This window comes from Notamacropus eugenii, chromosome 1 (genome assembly GCF_028372415.1).
Source record: "Notamacropus eugenii isolate mMacEug1 chromosome 1, mMacEug1.pri_v2, whole genome shotgun sequence".
NCBI lineage: Eukaryota > Metazoa > Chordata > Mammalia > Diprotodontia > Macropodidae > Notamacropus > Notamacropus eugenii.
The window spans coordinates 623,668,235-623,683,887 of record NC_092872.1 but is presented as its reverse complement, the minus strand read 5'-3'; the positions used below and the strand labels follow the sequence as shown (position 1 = coordinate 623,683,887).

The 15,653-nt window shown below is 38.7% G+C and overlaps 1 long non-coding RNA gene across 1 annotated transcript; it reads right to left on the bottom strand.

Annotated features, from left to right (window-relative positions):
• Positions 1–1,139: 1,139 nt before the first annotated feature.
• On the bottom strand, positions 1,140–8,485 carry LOC140527973 (uncharacterized). The gene is made up of 3 exons (XR_011975002.1): positions 7,978–8,485; positions 1,603–1,774; positions 1,140–1,267 (listed from the first exon to the last, which is right to left on the bottom strand). It is a non-coding gene; the product is annotated as an uncharacterized lncRNA (long non-coding RNA).
• Positions 8,486–15,653: the final 7,168 nt, after the last annotated feature.

Here is a 15,653-nt window from a genome sequence, read left to right as displayed (position 1 = left end):
GCAGCAGGGATCCATTTCTATTTGAGTTTGATACCACTGCACTATATCATGTTGTGTCTCTTGGATGCTTGATAGTCCCAATTAAGTTGTTGTTGTTGTGTTTGTCCTTCATTCTCGAAGAGGACCGTGACATCAGGGAGATGATGACATGACCTGCAGTTGACTCTGATTTGAGTGAGGGAGGATTGTGCAAGGTCACCAGCCTCACTTTCTCAGTCTGGGCCAACTGGGTCCAGTAACCAGATGTTCATCAGGACAACTGGAGATGACCCAGGATGCAATGGGAGACCCTGGCCCTTTTGGGTTAAGGCCTTTTCAAGTTCTCACCTTGAGCAAGGTAATTCTATTCAGTGAATAGGCCTCTTTAAGAGGTGAGTCAAAGGATGGCCCTTTAATTAGAAAGAAAAAGACAAAGAAAGTCAAGCTGGGAAGACCCTCAGCGTTGCTGTCCCAAAGTGAAACAGTTACCACTGACATTCACTCTAAGCCAGGAGTGCCCAAACATTTTGTGTGTTAATGGGGTTCTACTAACCAGGTATGTTATTAGACTAGGAAAAGGGAGGGGCAGTTAGGTGGGAGAGTAGAGTGAATAGATCCCTGGTCCTGGAGTCAGGAACACCTGAGTTCAAATTCGACCTCAGATACTTACTAGTTACATGACCCTGGAAAAGTCACTTAACCCTGTTTCCTCAGTTTCCTCATTTGTAAAATGAGTTGGAGAAGGAAATGGCAAATCTCTCCACTACTTTTGCCAAAAAAAAACCTGAATGAGGTTACAAAGAGTCAGACATGACTGAAACAACTAAACTACAACAACAGGAAGAGGGAAGGTACAAAGCATCTATAGAGTACCTACTATGTGCCAGGCATTGTGCTAAACACTTTTTATAAATATTATCTCCTTTGATCCTTTCAATGACCCTGACAGGCAGGTGCTGTTATTAGCCCCATACTGCAGTTGAGAAAACGGACTCAAATGAAGGTTAAGTGACTTTCCCAGGGTCACACAGCTAGTAAGTATCTGAGATGGGATTTGAACTTGGGTCTTCCAGACTTCAGGTTCAGGGATCTATCCACTCAGTCACCTCACTGCATCAAATGAGAGGAATGCTGAATCACAAGGGATTTGGAGCACAATAGTTTAATGCTCATACAACTCATCCTTATATGACATGATGTCCAATCCTCTTCTCACCCTGGTCACCTTCCTGTGGATACACTCCAGCTTCTCAATGAATCCTCCCAGTTCCTGGGCTCCATTTCCCTCCTTCATGACAGAGAATGAGAATTAGGGCAGCGGAATTGATAGAGAGCCAGTCTCAGAGACAGAAGAAACTGGACTTGTATCCTCTTTTGCCACATACTTGCTGTGTGACACACACATAGAGTCAGCTCTAACATGGGAGCTGATTGTTAAGCTGTCAGTGTGAGTATTTGGGTTTAATTTACTGTTCTGTTGATTGTCAAGACTTAAGAACATGATGGAGAAAGTATGATAAATGCAGATTCAACTTAAAAGTATGTCATGGGTACACACACACACACACACAACCACACACACATACACTCACACCTTAGAAAAGTCAGTTGTTAAACACTTACTAGCACACCATTGTGAGTAACTCTGGGCAAGTCACTGAACCTTGAAAAGCTCTAGGCAGTTTTCCCAGTCCTTAAATTGTAGAAGGTGCTGGCCAGCATTAGTAGAGTGAGTTTCTTCACGGGAGTGTTGCCTTTACCAGTGAAATGACAGGTCCAGTCTCTTTCTCTTTCACTGTAACAGAAAAGGTCCATTTCTTGAGTGTATAGGAGAGAAAAGCCAAGGCAAACAGAAGACCCAGCTACCCAACCTCCAGAAGGGCTGGTATACCCACTGCCCACTTTTAAAGAGCACAAAGATGGCTGCCTGCAAATCCTTGAAGCCATAAAGATGAATATAGGACTTTAAGGCTTGCAAAGCACTTTACATTATCTCATTCAATCATCACAACAACCCTGTGAAGGGGGTGCCACTATTATCTCCATTTTTCAGATGAATAAACTTGAGTCTGAAAGAAGTTAAATGACTTGTCCAGGGTAACAGAGCTAAAAATACATCTGAGGCAAAATTTGATTTCAGCTCTTCCTGATTCCCAATACAATTCCCCTTCAAGACCCACTCCAGGCCACCACCCTCCCCAACCAGTTCCTTCTCTCTGGCCCAGAGGACACATCCAAGCAGGCAGGAGCAATATGGTCAACCAGAATGGCAACAGCAACTTGAAATAATTCACTGCTCCCCCCTTTACAGAGAAATGAATCAAAGTGCTTCTTCTCCCTTAGGAACCCCAGAATTTTTGAGCTAAAAGGGAAATAATGGCATCCAGTCAAACCCCCTTCTTTTCTAGAGCAGGAAACTGAGGACAAGAGAGAGGAAATAATCTGCCCAAGGTTACACAGGAGCTAAAAAGGACCTTAGCACACTCACGTTCATTTATCCAGTCACGGACTATAAAAATACTTTCCCCCCAAATCCAGCTTGCATAAAATCTACGCATATTCTATAATTAATGTTATTTTCTTTGCAGCTGAACTTTCTATTTTATCCACAGTGCTTAGCACAGTGGTCAACACATAGTAAAGTTTAATAAATGTTTTTTCACTCATTCATTCTTTCATTCTACATAAGTATAATGCACATGCACATGTGTGCATATATAGCCACACACACGTGTCTCTTTTTAAAAATTCTGATTTAATGTCATGGTCTTTATACTGTACTATACTGAAGGTGGGACCTATTTGCAAATACACATGGTATTTATTGTTGAGCTAGAACAAAGAAAATAGAAGGAAAAAGAGTGAGAGGCAAAAACCAAAAGACATTTCTATTCAATTCAACAAATATTTATTAAGTGTCTATGTTCAAGACAACCACAAATAATGTATCCCCAATACCTTTAGGTATTTGACTGGTATTTACAGAGACTCCTAATTACTAAACATAATTGCATTTACTTTGAGATCTTTTAGTCTCCAGGCTGTGTTTCCACTCTTATGCCATCGTGTTTATTTATCTTCCCCGTATTTGCCTTTGGCATAGTTCTGCTTGGTAGACCCAAAATATTATCACACCACCATTTTTTAAATTTATCCCACAGCAACATATTGCTCCACTGGCCAGGTCATAGCTCTCTAACAATTCAGTAGAATGTATCTTTTTTTGTCTCACATTTTCAACATATGCAGAGGCTCATTTATAATGGGATGTTAATAAATTTACTAGCATCTAGCTGTTGACTAAACAGTTGTTGTACAACTGCAATATCAGTGTTCTGTATGTTGATATAATCCGCATCATCCAAGATAATGCATTCTCTAGCAACATGCTCTCATTAGCCATCATGTGTCACCTACATTTATCATCAACCACTTTCTCCTTCACTCTAGACTCATGATCATTTTCGGGACCACATTAATTATAATTTGTAAAACTCTTGTCCTCTGAACAGAGGTGTCACAGTGAGCTACATTTAGTAAGATGATCATCAGAAGAGAGAGTTTCGTCCTTACCAAACACCTTGACCTCTCTTACCCCCAGACTATATGTCATAAATGGATTTCTCTTCCTCTCACATACAATCACTGGGATCATTATTATGGTCGAGTCAGTCAAATAACTGACCTAACAATCATAATAAACATCAAATCCATTATTCAGAGCACTTTGAGATAGATAGAGTATTTATCATCTTCTTCTCCAATAGTCGTTAGATGGGCCACAGAGTCACACACTGAGACAAGATATAGTTTATAGAAATCTAGGCCACTTTTCACCAAAATATACCATCCATAGCAACCTGACTAATTCAGATAAATTCCCTCATATTTGCAGAAAGACAGCCAGTCAAATAGAATTTAAGTGCCCACTGTGCATCAGGTACTATGCTAAGTGCTAAAGATATAATGAAAGGCAAAAAGTAGTCTGCTCTCAAATTGCTCCCAGTCTAATAAAGAAGACAACATGCACATAAGTATGTACATGGTGTAAGAAGCCTGGAAGATGGGAGGAGAGGAGGTTAAAAGACTAGGAAGCCACTTGATTGATTGAATGGAGAGATGACATGGTCAGACCTATATTTCAGAAAGGTCAATTTGACAGCTAAAGGGAAGGTGAATTAGAGTGGGGAGAGACTAGAGGCAGAGAAGTGTATCAGTAAGCACTCCAACATATACGGGAGGCCTGCTATCACAGCTTCTTAGATGTGCATTCATAAAAAGAAAGTCAACTTTTGAATGGTTAACAATCACTTCAATCAAGCTCATCTATCATTCCTTTAACCAAGCACATATATCATTTAGTTAGTTCAGGGAGTCAGCACCCCGAATTTCAAAGAAAATACAGAGAAATCAAAATATCAACAGACATAGCTTCTGCTGCCTGAATTCAACAGACAATTGGACCCCAACTGTCTGACCATCGTTATCAGAAAGAGAAGCTTAATATTTGGGTTCTCAAAGTGGAGGGGGGGTCCTCATCTGGCATTCAAACGTTCTTACCAAAAACTTAGCCCCAAAGTAAAACCTCAACTCAGAGTATTTATACTTTTAGAGCCAGAGGGCATCACAACCCTTTGACCCAATACCTCAAAAGAAAAAACAAAAGGTACTTGGGATCCTCCTACAAAACAACTCCCCTAATCAAGCTTTCCACAATGGGCAGGCCCATCAGTGGGTGGGAAAGAGGTTTAAACATATTAAAATAATTAACAATACAAATACATACACTGTCTCTAGTAAAAGAAACTCTACTTTCTGTACTTTACTCCTTGTAAAGACTCTTGACTGATAAAGGCAAGATTCAATCAGAGGCACTTGATTATACTAAAACAAAAACAGCAAAAAATCTTATTTTGATTGCCATCACAAGAAGCCAACCAGCAGGCTATTGCAATAGTCCAGGTATCAAGTGAGGAAGGCTTGTATCAGAATGGTAGTGGTGTCAGATAAGGGGGTATATATGAGAAATATTGTGAAAGCAGAAACAACAGGACTTGACAACTGATTGGATCCGGGGAATGAGAGAGGGTGAGAAGTCAAGGATGTCACCTACATGGTAAGTCTAAATGGCTGGGAGGATAGTGGTGCTCTCAACAACAATAGAAGTTGGGAAGAGAAGTGATTGGAGGAAAAGATAATGAGTTCAGTTTTGGACATGTTGAGTTTAAAACGTTTATGGGACATTCACTTTAAAATGTCTGGTAAGTAATTGGATAAGTGAAACTAGAAGTCAAATGAAAAAGGAGGAATAGACATATAGATCTAAGAATCATCTGCATAGAGATAATAATTAAAACCATGGGATCTGATGAGATCACCAAGTGAAAAAATACAGAGGGAGAATAGAAGAGAGCCCAGAACAGAGACTTAGAGGACTCTACAGTTATTGGACATGATATGGATGAAGATCCAGGAAAGGGAGACAGAGAAGCAGTCAGATAAAGAGGAGGAGACCAGGAGAGAATAGTGTCATGAAAACCAAGGGAGAAGTCAGTATCAAGCAAAAGAGGGTGATTGACAATTTCAAAGGCTAAGGACTGAGAAAAGACCATTAGACAATCAGAAGATCATTGGTGTCTTTGGAGAGAGTCATTTCGGTTGAATGATAAGGTCAGAATTCACACTGCAAAGAGTTAAGAGGAGAGTGAGAGGAAAGGGAGTGAAGGCACCCATTGTAGAAAGACTACTCAAGGAGTTTAGCCACAAAAGGAAGGAGAGGTTTAGGATAACAGCTGGTGAAGATGGAAAAATCAAGTGAGGGTGCTTTGAGGTTCCTGGTCTTCCCCAAGGGACACTGTTAATTTAACATCTGTCATATACTAGTTTGGACCCCAAAGAGACATACAGACTCATGCAAAAGACCAGTTAAGAGAGGAATTCTGGACACTGCAAGATTGGAATTTTCCAGAATAGAAAGTCCTGAATGAGTGTTCTTTCTGTGGGTATCACCAAATTCATATTCTGCAACAACTCTCAAAAAGCTGGAAGTGGTGGCTAATCAATCAGATCAGTAGCTTAGGAGGAACCCCTGGCACCATTTCTATGCATCTAATTCTCAGGTAATGGGGTTATTATATGAATTGAACAGGATAGTATATGTAAATTACTTTGCATACCTCAATGACATTATAAATATAGCTTACCATTTGAGGGATAGTATAATGTATACAGAGAACCAGCCTTGAAGCCAAGAAGACCTGGGTTTAAGTCCTTCCCCTAATCACTGATTATATGTGTTACTTAACCACTTAAGTTACTCAACCACTGTATACTCTAGGCAACCTTCTAAAATTATAAGTTGCAGAGAAGGCATGACCTGGATTAGTAAAGGAAGTTTCCCAATGCCCATGAAATCACAGATCTAATACCTAGCCCTATGTAATATTACATATAACTTCCTATTAGACATTTCAAACTAGGATGTATTATAGGCATGTCAAATTCAACATGTACAAAAATGAAGTCATTATCTTTCCTTACAAGCCCACTCAATTTCCAAACATTCCTATTTCTATTGAAAGCACCATGATCCTTGTAGTCACCCAATTTTCCAATTAGAGTGTCATTCTCAATTCCTCACTCTCACTCACCTTATGATATCCAATCACTTGCTAATTATTGTCATTCACATCTTCCAGTATCATAGAATCACAGAACTGAGCATTGGAGAGGACCTCAGTGGCCATTTAGTCCAGCCCATATACCAAAGCAATACCTACCGTAACATGCCTGGAAAGTGGTAGTTCAAACTCTGCTTGACAACTTCAAAGGAAGGAGAACCCACCCCCTTCCAGGGAACTCATCTCAACAACAACTTTCCTGATATGGCCCCTTCTCTCTCGTTACAAAGCCATAACACAACTTTAGGCCCTCATGACTTCTGATTTGCACTGTATTGCATTTGATGTCCCTGCCTCAAGTCTTTCCCTACTACAATCCATTTTCCACACAGCCACCAAAGTGATTTTTTTCAAGCACAACTCTGATCACATCACCCCCTATAGTCAATAAACCCCACTGATTTTCTTGTTCTTCAGTACTTCGCCCCTTACTACCCTTCTAGATTCTTTAAACATTATTCCCTTTCACATACTACAGTTAATCCATACTAGTGATGGTGGATGTTCCTCACACACAAATGTCCACCTACCATCTCCATATCTTTGTCCTCCTTGGCTAGGACAGTAACTCTATTCATTCCCACCTCCTGAAGACATTGGTTTTCTTCAAGAGTCAATTCAAGCTTCTAGATGAAGCTTTTCCTAATTCCCCCAACATCTAGCACCCTCCCTCCCAGGAATATGCTGGTAAATATTTAACAGTCAGCTGAGGGGGTGGAGGATGCTTAACACTTAAGTGTAATCAGCAATACTAACATGCTTAAATCTAGACAACAAAGTAATAAATCATCCCTGATTTGTACTGTTTGCTGATATCTGAGGTGTAAATGCTCACACTGAAAATCTAACAATCTTCTATCTCAAGGTAATATAAGTTGCCTCCAGCACATCTTTGCATCCTACCCAAACTACCTTGCATAGAGAGACACAAACACACATGTATATATACATACATATATACACACACACAGACATATATATACACATGCAGATATGTTCATACTTGCATATATTATCTCCCCTTTCCAAATGCAAGCTCTTTGAAACACCTAGTAAGTGCTTAGTAAATACTTGTTGACTTAAAGAGCAAGAACCATTTCCCTTAAGACCCCAGCATTTAGCCTAAGGCACATGGTAGGTGCAATAGAGAAGACAAACAGGTCTAGCAATACTGCTAGTACTCTTGCCCTCTCACTCACTTGAAATATTGCTTCCTGTTAGTATATCTGTGGTGACACCTGGGTCCGTTGGTAATAACTACAGAGTAGATATAGTTTTAGTAGAGCAACCAAGAGTTTACCACCTACTAGACACCTACCTTCCCAAAAGCCACATCTATCATCCTCTTGTCATTCTTTACCAAGAATTTGACACCTGACAAGTCAAAAAGAGAGGAAGGTTATCTTCTGTATACAGAGAAACCCCAAGTGTAGAAAGATTTGATGTGTGAATATCCAGATTTACAAAGCGAATAAATTAAGGACTGGTCATTCACTTTACACAAAATATTCTTTCATTTATAATGAGTTCCTTTAAATAGAAAATACAAATAGTTGGGATTAGAAATTACATTTAGTATCTTAAAACGTTCTTCTCAACCCCATCTTGGGTACAGACCAGTAAATATCTCCTTTCTCTACTGTAGGTCACTCTATTCTCCATACTTTAGTGTGACAGCTTTCTGAGATTCAAGAGTTAGAAACCAAGACCTGGTAAGGGGAATCAATTAAACAACCAATCAATAAACATTAAGCGCCTACTATGTCCAGGCACTAGGGATACAAATAAGAAAAAATAGTCCTTACTTGCAAGGTGTTTATATTCTATTGGGGAAGACAAGTACAGAGAATAAGACAACAAATATAAATAAATCCAAAGTAGTTAAAGAGAAGCAGTTTGGGAGGGAAGATACTAGCAGTTGGAGGGATTAGGAAAGACTTCTTTATGTGCGAAGGTGGGAGGGGTGTACATTTCAGATATGGAAAATAATTGGTTCAAAAATACAGAGACAGAAAATAAAATGTGAGGAACAGAAACAAACACAGTGTAGATGGCTAAACAGAGAGCAAGAGGGTGAGTACTGTCCAATGGGGCTGGAAAATCAGGTAGAAGCCAGATTGTGAAGGGCTTGAAAAGCTAAGCAGAGTAGTTTATACTTTATTTCATAGTCAAGAGAGGGCCTCTGGAATTGACAGAGTAGGGGGTGACATGGTGAAATCTTCACTTAAGGAAAATCCCTTTGGCAGCAATGTGGATGGCAGAAAGAGGCAGGCAGGAAAGGGGAGAGGCTGGAGGTAGAGGGACCAATTAAGAAGTAATTGAAATAGTCCAGGTGAAAGATGATGAGAACCTGAACTAACGTGGTAATTGTGTGAATAAAGAAGGGATAAGATGTAAGAGAAATTGTGGAGTCAGAAATGGCAAGACATACCAACCGAATAGATATACTGAGTGAGGGAGGGCGAGAAGGCAAGGATAATTCTGAGGTTACAAATCTGGGAGCCTGGGACACTAGTAGAATAGTGATGCCTTTGATGTTAATGGGAAAGTTTGAAAGAAGGAAGAGTTAGGTGGGAGGGTTGGGGGAGAAGGAGAAAATGAGTTAAGTTTTAGACATTTAACACTTGAAATGTTCAATAAATAATCAGTGACCCAAACCTGAAGCTCAGGGGAAATACTAGAGAGAGATACCAAGATCTGTAATTCATCTGCATAGAGATGGTAATTAAATCATGGAAGTGGTTATCCAGAGAAAGAGAATACTGCCTCTTTTGCACTTATTTTAGGTTTTTTCATCAGCTTTCCATTTTTCAAAATCCATATTCATTACACTGATCATCTCTTTTTCCATTGTATTAATGTGTGTTTTTAGGGATATGATTTTTTTCTTCTGAGAACTACTTTAGCTGCATCCCAGAAACTTTGGTACATTGTTTCATCATTACCATTTTCTTTCACATAACTATTAATGTTTTTCTAGGATTTGTTTTTTGACCTATTCATTACTTAGAATTTCACTGTTAATTGTCCATTTAGGTCTGTCTTTTGTTTGTGGTCTCTGGTTTCATTACTATTTTTATTATATTATGATCTATAAAGAATTTATTTACTATTTCTGCCTTTTTATAATTGTTTGCAATAATTTTTGCTGTAATATGTGGTGAATTTTGGTAAAACTCCTATATGATGCTGCAATATACATGTATTCTTTAGCAATCCCATTGAGAAGATGTTATGAAGCTTTTAGCTCTAGTTTCTCGAGAAATTTGTTCAATTTTATATTTTCCCTTATGTTTATTTTTCTTTTAGACATCCAAAACAGAGAGGAATATTGAAATCTCCTGCCTCTAATGTGCTCCTACCTCTGAATTCCTCCAGTTCAGGTAATGTTTCCTTTTGAACTCATATGCTAAGGTATTTCAAACACATAAGTTCATTATAATTGATTTTAGTTCGTTGGCTATGGTTCTTTTCAGCATAATGTAGTTTCCTTGTCTATTCCTTGTTATGTTCTGAAAGTTTATTTATGCTTCATCATGATTGCAACCCCTGCCTTTTGGGATTCCTTAGCCCCTCATTTGTATTGATTGGTACATGTTTTTGCTTTTTAAATCTGGAGTGTTCTCCTTCCTCATCTCTGACTACTGGCTTCCCTGATTTCCTTCAAGACCCAACTAAAATCCCATTTGCTACAAGAAGTCTTTCTCAACCTTTTCCCTCTCTTCATTATTTCTTATTATATCTTATTTCTTATTATTTCTTATTTCTTTCCCTCTATTCATTATTTCTTATTATTTCTTATTATAGGTCTATAGATCTTGCTTTTACCTTACATATTTGTTTGGTTGTTTTCTTCCTTACTATATTGTGAGCTCATTGAGATTAGGGACTGTCTTTTGCCTCTTTTTGTCTTACCAGCATTTAGTATCATGTCTGGCAAATAGTAGGTGCTTAACACATGTTCGTTGACTGACTGCTTTTTAATGTGGTTTTTAGAAGTAATAAATTGGGGGAAGGGGGATGGGAAATCCAATCTGGAATCTTTTTCATTTTATTGGATTATTTCATCCATTTACATTTAATGCTATGAGAGTTGTGTTTATATTTTCTTCCATTTGTTACTAATGTTGGCTTTTTCCAAGTTATGATTTTTCTTCTTCCTCTGTAAATGTGATTTCAGTTATTTTAGCTTAATTTTTTTTATTTCTACCAGGTCTCTTCCCCTAACTTTTAAGCACTATTTTCTCCCCACCCTTACATTTATCACCCCTTTCCATAGTTTTGGAGTTTTACTGTTTCCTTTTTCTTGCTTGCTTTTATCTAGCTATTTAATTCTCTTTTTTTCTTTCTCAGTTAAATAGAATTACCTTGCTTCCCTTCCCCTTCAACATGTTTTGCTCATTAGTTTTAAAATTTTCATTTTCCTACCTTTTTCTAAATAAAGACTTTTCCCCCTAATTCTCTTCATTATTTATCTTCTGTTACTCTAGACTTTTATTCTTTGATTCATGGCCTCTATACTTATTTACTCCTTCTTTATTCTTCATTTGACTCATAGAATTAAAGTTTCTAAGGCAGCTATTTTGAGTTCTTTCTGACAAACAGTTTCTTTATTGCCTTGTAGATATTGCACCTTAGTCTCCCTTTTTTTCTGTTGCCTGAAATACCAATTCTTACAGACAATACAGAGGATATTGCTCCATGGTAGGAATTTCTCTGTGTCCCCGACTGTGTAGTTCATTATTGACCTTTGCCCTCCCCATGGCTATTTTCCCCCATTTACCTTGAAATATCTTCCCTAGACTCATGCCTTCCCTTTCTTCTGTGTATCAGTTGATTCCAAGAACTCTTACTTCCCTTTCTCCCTAAGCACAAAATTGAAGCAGATTATACCCATTATATGGTTCTAATTTCCCTTTATAGAATTCCTCTCTTCTCCCACAGGAGCATTCATCAGTGGTACCCACTCCCACCACTAAAATAAGACCTCCATTTCTTTATCCCTTTTACAATCCCTCTTTTTCCCTCATCCCCCATTTTTCTTTCATATTCCTGAGAGACTATGGGAATTATTTTCCCTTCTTTGTTTCAAACATCTCTTTATTGAACATCCATCTATTTTCATTAATGGATAAGAGCAGATTTACAGGATAGGCCACTTTAGGCAGCACTATGAGCTCCTTTGCTCTTTGGGAAACATTATTCCATTTTCTTTGTGGTTTCCTGGTAAGTACAGAATAGTCTTGTGTTATTCAAGTTTCTTTCCCTTTATTTTTGAAGATCTTTCTTTGGGTCACTTGCAGAATTTGTTGCTTGTCAGTGGAATTATTAAATTTAACCACTATGTGCCTAAGAAATTGCAGAATAGAATTGTTTTGCTTTGTTTGTTTTTTCCCCCTAGAATCTGTGTATTTTTTCAATTGGAACTTTGTTTTCTATATTCAGAAGTTCTGGGCAGCTTACTTGTACTATTTCTTGCTTTATGGGGTTTGAGTTTTTTTAATGTCATGTTATTCTGGAAGACCTATAATTCTCAGTCCATGATAGTGGGAATGATCCATACCTAAGGACTGACAAAAGATGAGTGGAGGTAAAAGAGATATACGGGAGATTCAGGGCAGGAAACAGTATAGAACTGAAATTGCTAACTACAAGGCTAAGATGAGAAAGGGAGCTAAGTAAAGTTAAAGCAGGAATAATAGCCTAAGAAAGTACTGGGATGTGAAAGGACTGAAGATCTTGACGAGGGTAAAAAATAGGTTTAGGAGTGATAATGATTAGGGAGAGATAAAGATTATTGTCAAAAACATAGGGACAGATAGATCAGATAAAGGAATATCAGAATTTATAATTAAGGAAGTATTTATGGGTAAAGATAAAAATCCATCTTTATACATAGCTAAGGTAGAGTGAAAGAGTAGAGCTTTAGAAGGCTGAGGAACTGGAAGACTGGGAGGTTTGAGGGAACATTTGTGTGAATGCTGAAGTCCCCTAACAGGAGATTAGGAGTTGGGGAAAAGGAAAATAGTGACCTAGGGGCTAAATTCTTTGAGAAAAGAGCAAGAATGACCTATGGGTCCATATGCTATAGTCATCATGATTTGGATTGGGTGAAAAACTATGAGTGGAGTCCAAAGAATGAGAAGTTGCTGAGTGACAGTTGTAAAGGAAGATTCTGGAGATGGCAATAGGGAGAAAGGAGTATTTCCACTCTTCCTTCAAGACTACTTTGTCAGAGGGAAAAGAGAAAGTACAACTTTTGCTGAAGAGAATGACTGAGAATACCATATCCTCAGGGGGAAACAAGGTATCCAATAGAGCTAGTGATAGAAATAACATGAGAAAAAGATGTCCAGGATGAAGGGAAGTTTGCTCACTATGGAACGGAAATTCCAAACAGAATAGGAAGCATGGGACATGACTGAGGTAGCATGAGGAGGATAGGGATGAGAGAATGACTGGTCAGAGTTGGGGGCAATTTTAGGAATAGGAATATCTATGGGGTCAGTGACGGATTAATAGAGGATAGGTATGGATACAGACATTGGAACCATAAGAGTAGTGGGTGGCAGGTAAAACACATTCTCCAAAGTGCATCACAGACAGTGTTGGTCATAAGACTAGGTCTGGGTTGCCCATGATCTGCTGCCAGAGTTGCTGTTCTTCCGGGTGGCTTGGGAAGGAGAGGGGCAATGGATAGTGGTACCCTGACCAACACAGAAAGCTGGGTGGAAAAAAATGGAAGATACAGGAAGAAGGGTTAATTTTCACTGGGGGGAGGGAGGTAGATTTGTAGGTTGTAAGAAGTAAAGAGCTTTGACAGTAAAAGTTTTGTGAATCAGTAAAAATCAGCCATGGACCAATGATGGATCACAGAATAGGAGTTAAAAAAAATACTGCTTTAGACTATTACAAATGAGCCTGTTCATAAGCAGTTTTTTCAGGAACACATCTGTTGCATAAACTACTCTCTCTGGTCCTGTAGGATCAGACTTCAGTTATTGTATTGGCAATGATGTCACTAAACAGAGACTTTTCTGGAAATTCCACAGCTGGAAGTATCCTCCCCAACTCCTTACCTGACTAAACTTTGGTCCTTGGAGTGATATCACATTTTCATTAGTTATAATTCCATTCTGTGGTGACAGAATCCCAGGGTGCAGCAATTTGCCTTTCAACTGAAGAGGATTTCCCATATGGGTTTGGAAGTGAAAAGTATGCTATTATGTCAGAGGAGAGAGCAAAGACCCAAGTGACGCTTGCTACAGAGTCATCTTCTCCTCTGGCTCACTGCAGCTGGTCCCTGGAGCATGACTTTGGTCTACTTGGTTCATTAGAAGCCCAGCTCTTAATCTTCCTAAGATGAGCTTTTAGAGGCAATATTATACAATGGAAAGAACTCTGGTGCCAGACAACTCAGGTTTAAATCCCACCTCTTTCCCTTATTACCTGTGTCACCTTGGGCAAGTAATTTGATTTCTCTGGGCCTGAGTTGCCTCATCTGTAATAAAAGCAACTAACATTTTATTATACTTTGTGTAGAACATTTATTAAGCAGTTCTTATGGGCCAGGCACTGTTAAGTGCTGGAGACACAAAAATAAGAAAACAAGGTAGCCCCTATTGTCCAGGAGGTTAAGTCCTAATAGAAAAAACACAAAATATAAAAGGGAAGGAGAAAAGAGGAGGGAGGGAGAAAGGCAGCTAGTATGAATTGTGAGCCAGAAGTAGAGAATGAGCAACACAGCTAGGGCTTTTGGTGATATAGGAGTTCCAGACAAGGTCTGATCTTCCCCTTTGGGGAAGGTGCTGTTATTAACCCCATTTTCCAGATAAGTAACAGGAAACACAGAGGGGTTAAGTGAATTGCCCAGGGTCCCACAGCTAGGAAGTATCTGAGGCAGGATTTGAACTCTGGTCTTCTTGACTCCCAAGCACAGTGCTCCATCCTCCACGGCACTCAGCTGCCTCATCTGGAAAGAGAGAGTGTTGGATATGATGGTGTCTACATCCCTTCTGACTCTAAACCTCTGATTTTCTGAGACATCAACATCACTAAATCACATCATGTCGAGGGGAACCTCAGAGATCACAGAACATCCCTCTATGAAATGAAGAGATTGGACACAGTCCCAAAGAAGAAAAGGCTTGTCCAAAGAAATGGAGTTATTTAGTGACAGGGCCTAGAGTAAGACCCAAGTCTTCTGACTCCAGGGCTAATGCACTTTTTGCTAACTAGGCTATGTTGCCTCAGATGTGTGCATGTGTGTGTATGTGTATACTATTCTGTACTGTTCTACTATGTGTATGCATGTGCATATATCTATATACAGACATAGATACACACATATACATACATATATGTGTATGTATATCTGTGTGTGTATATGTATACATATATATGTATGCATTGTTCTGCTGTGTGTATTGTTCCATACTGTTCTTATAAAAATATGTGTATATACACAGTTTTGTACTGTTCTAGTGTAGATATAGCTATAGATACATATACATATATATGTGCTATTCTAGTTTTTACTATCTAGACCACACTGTCTCAGATATGTATGTATATAAAACTAGATAGATATACACACGTACACACATCAAAGACAGTATGGTCTATATATGTGTGCAAAGAGAGATATAGATTAGATAGATAGGTAAAAAGATAGAAAGAAAGAAAGACATAGACAGATAGAAAGACAGACAGACAGAGACAGGCAGGCAGACAGAAAGAAAGAAAGAAGGGAAGAAAGAAAGAAAGAAAGAAAGAAAGAAAGAAAGGAAGAAAGAAAGAAAGAAAGAAAGAAAGAAAGAAGAAGGAAGGAAGGAAGGAAGGAAGGAAGGAAGGAAGGAAGGAAGGAAGGAAGGAAGGAAGGAAGGAAGGAAGGAAGGAAGGAAAGAAAGAAAGAAAGAAAGAAAGAAAGAAAGAAAGAAAGAAAGAAAGAAAGAAAGAAAGATAGATATAAATGTGGAGACACACACATATATA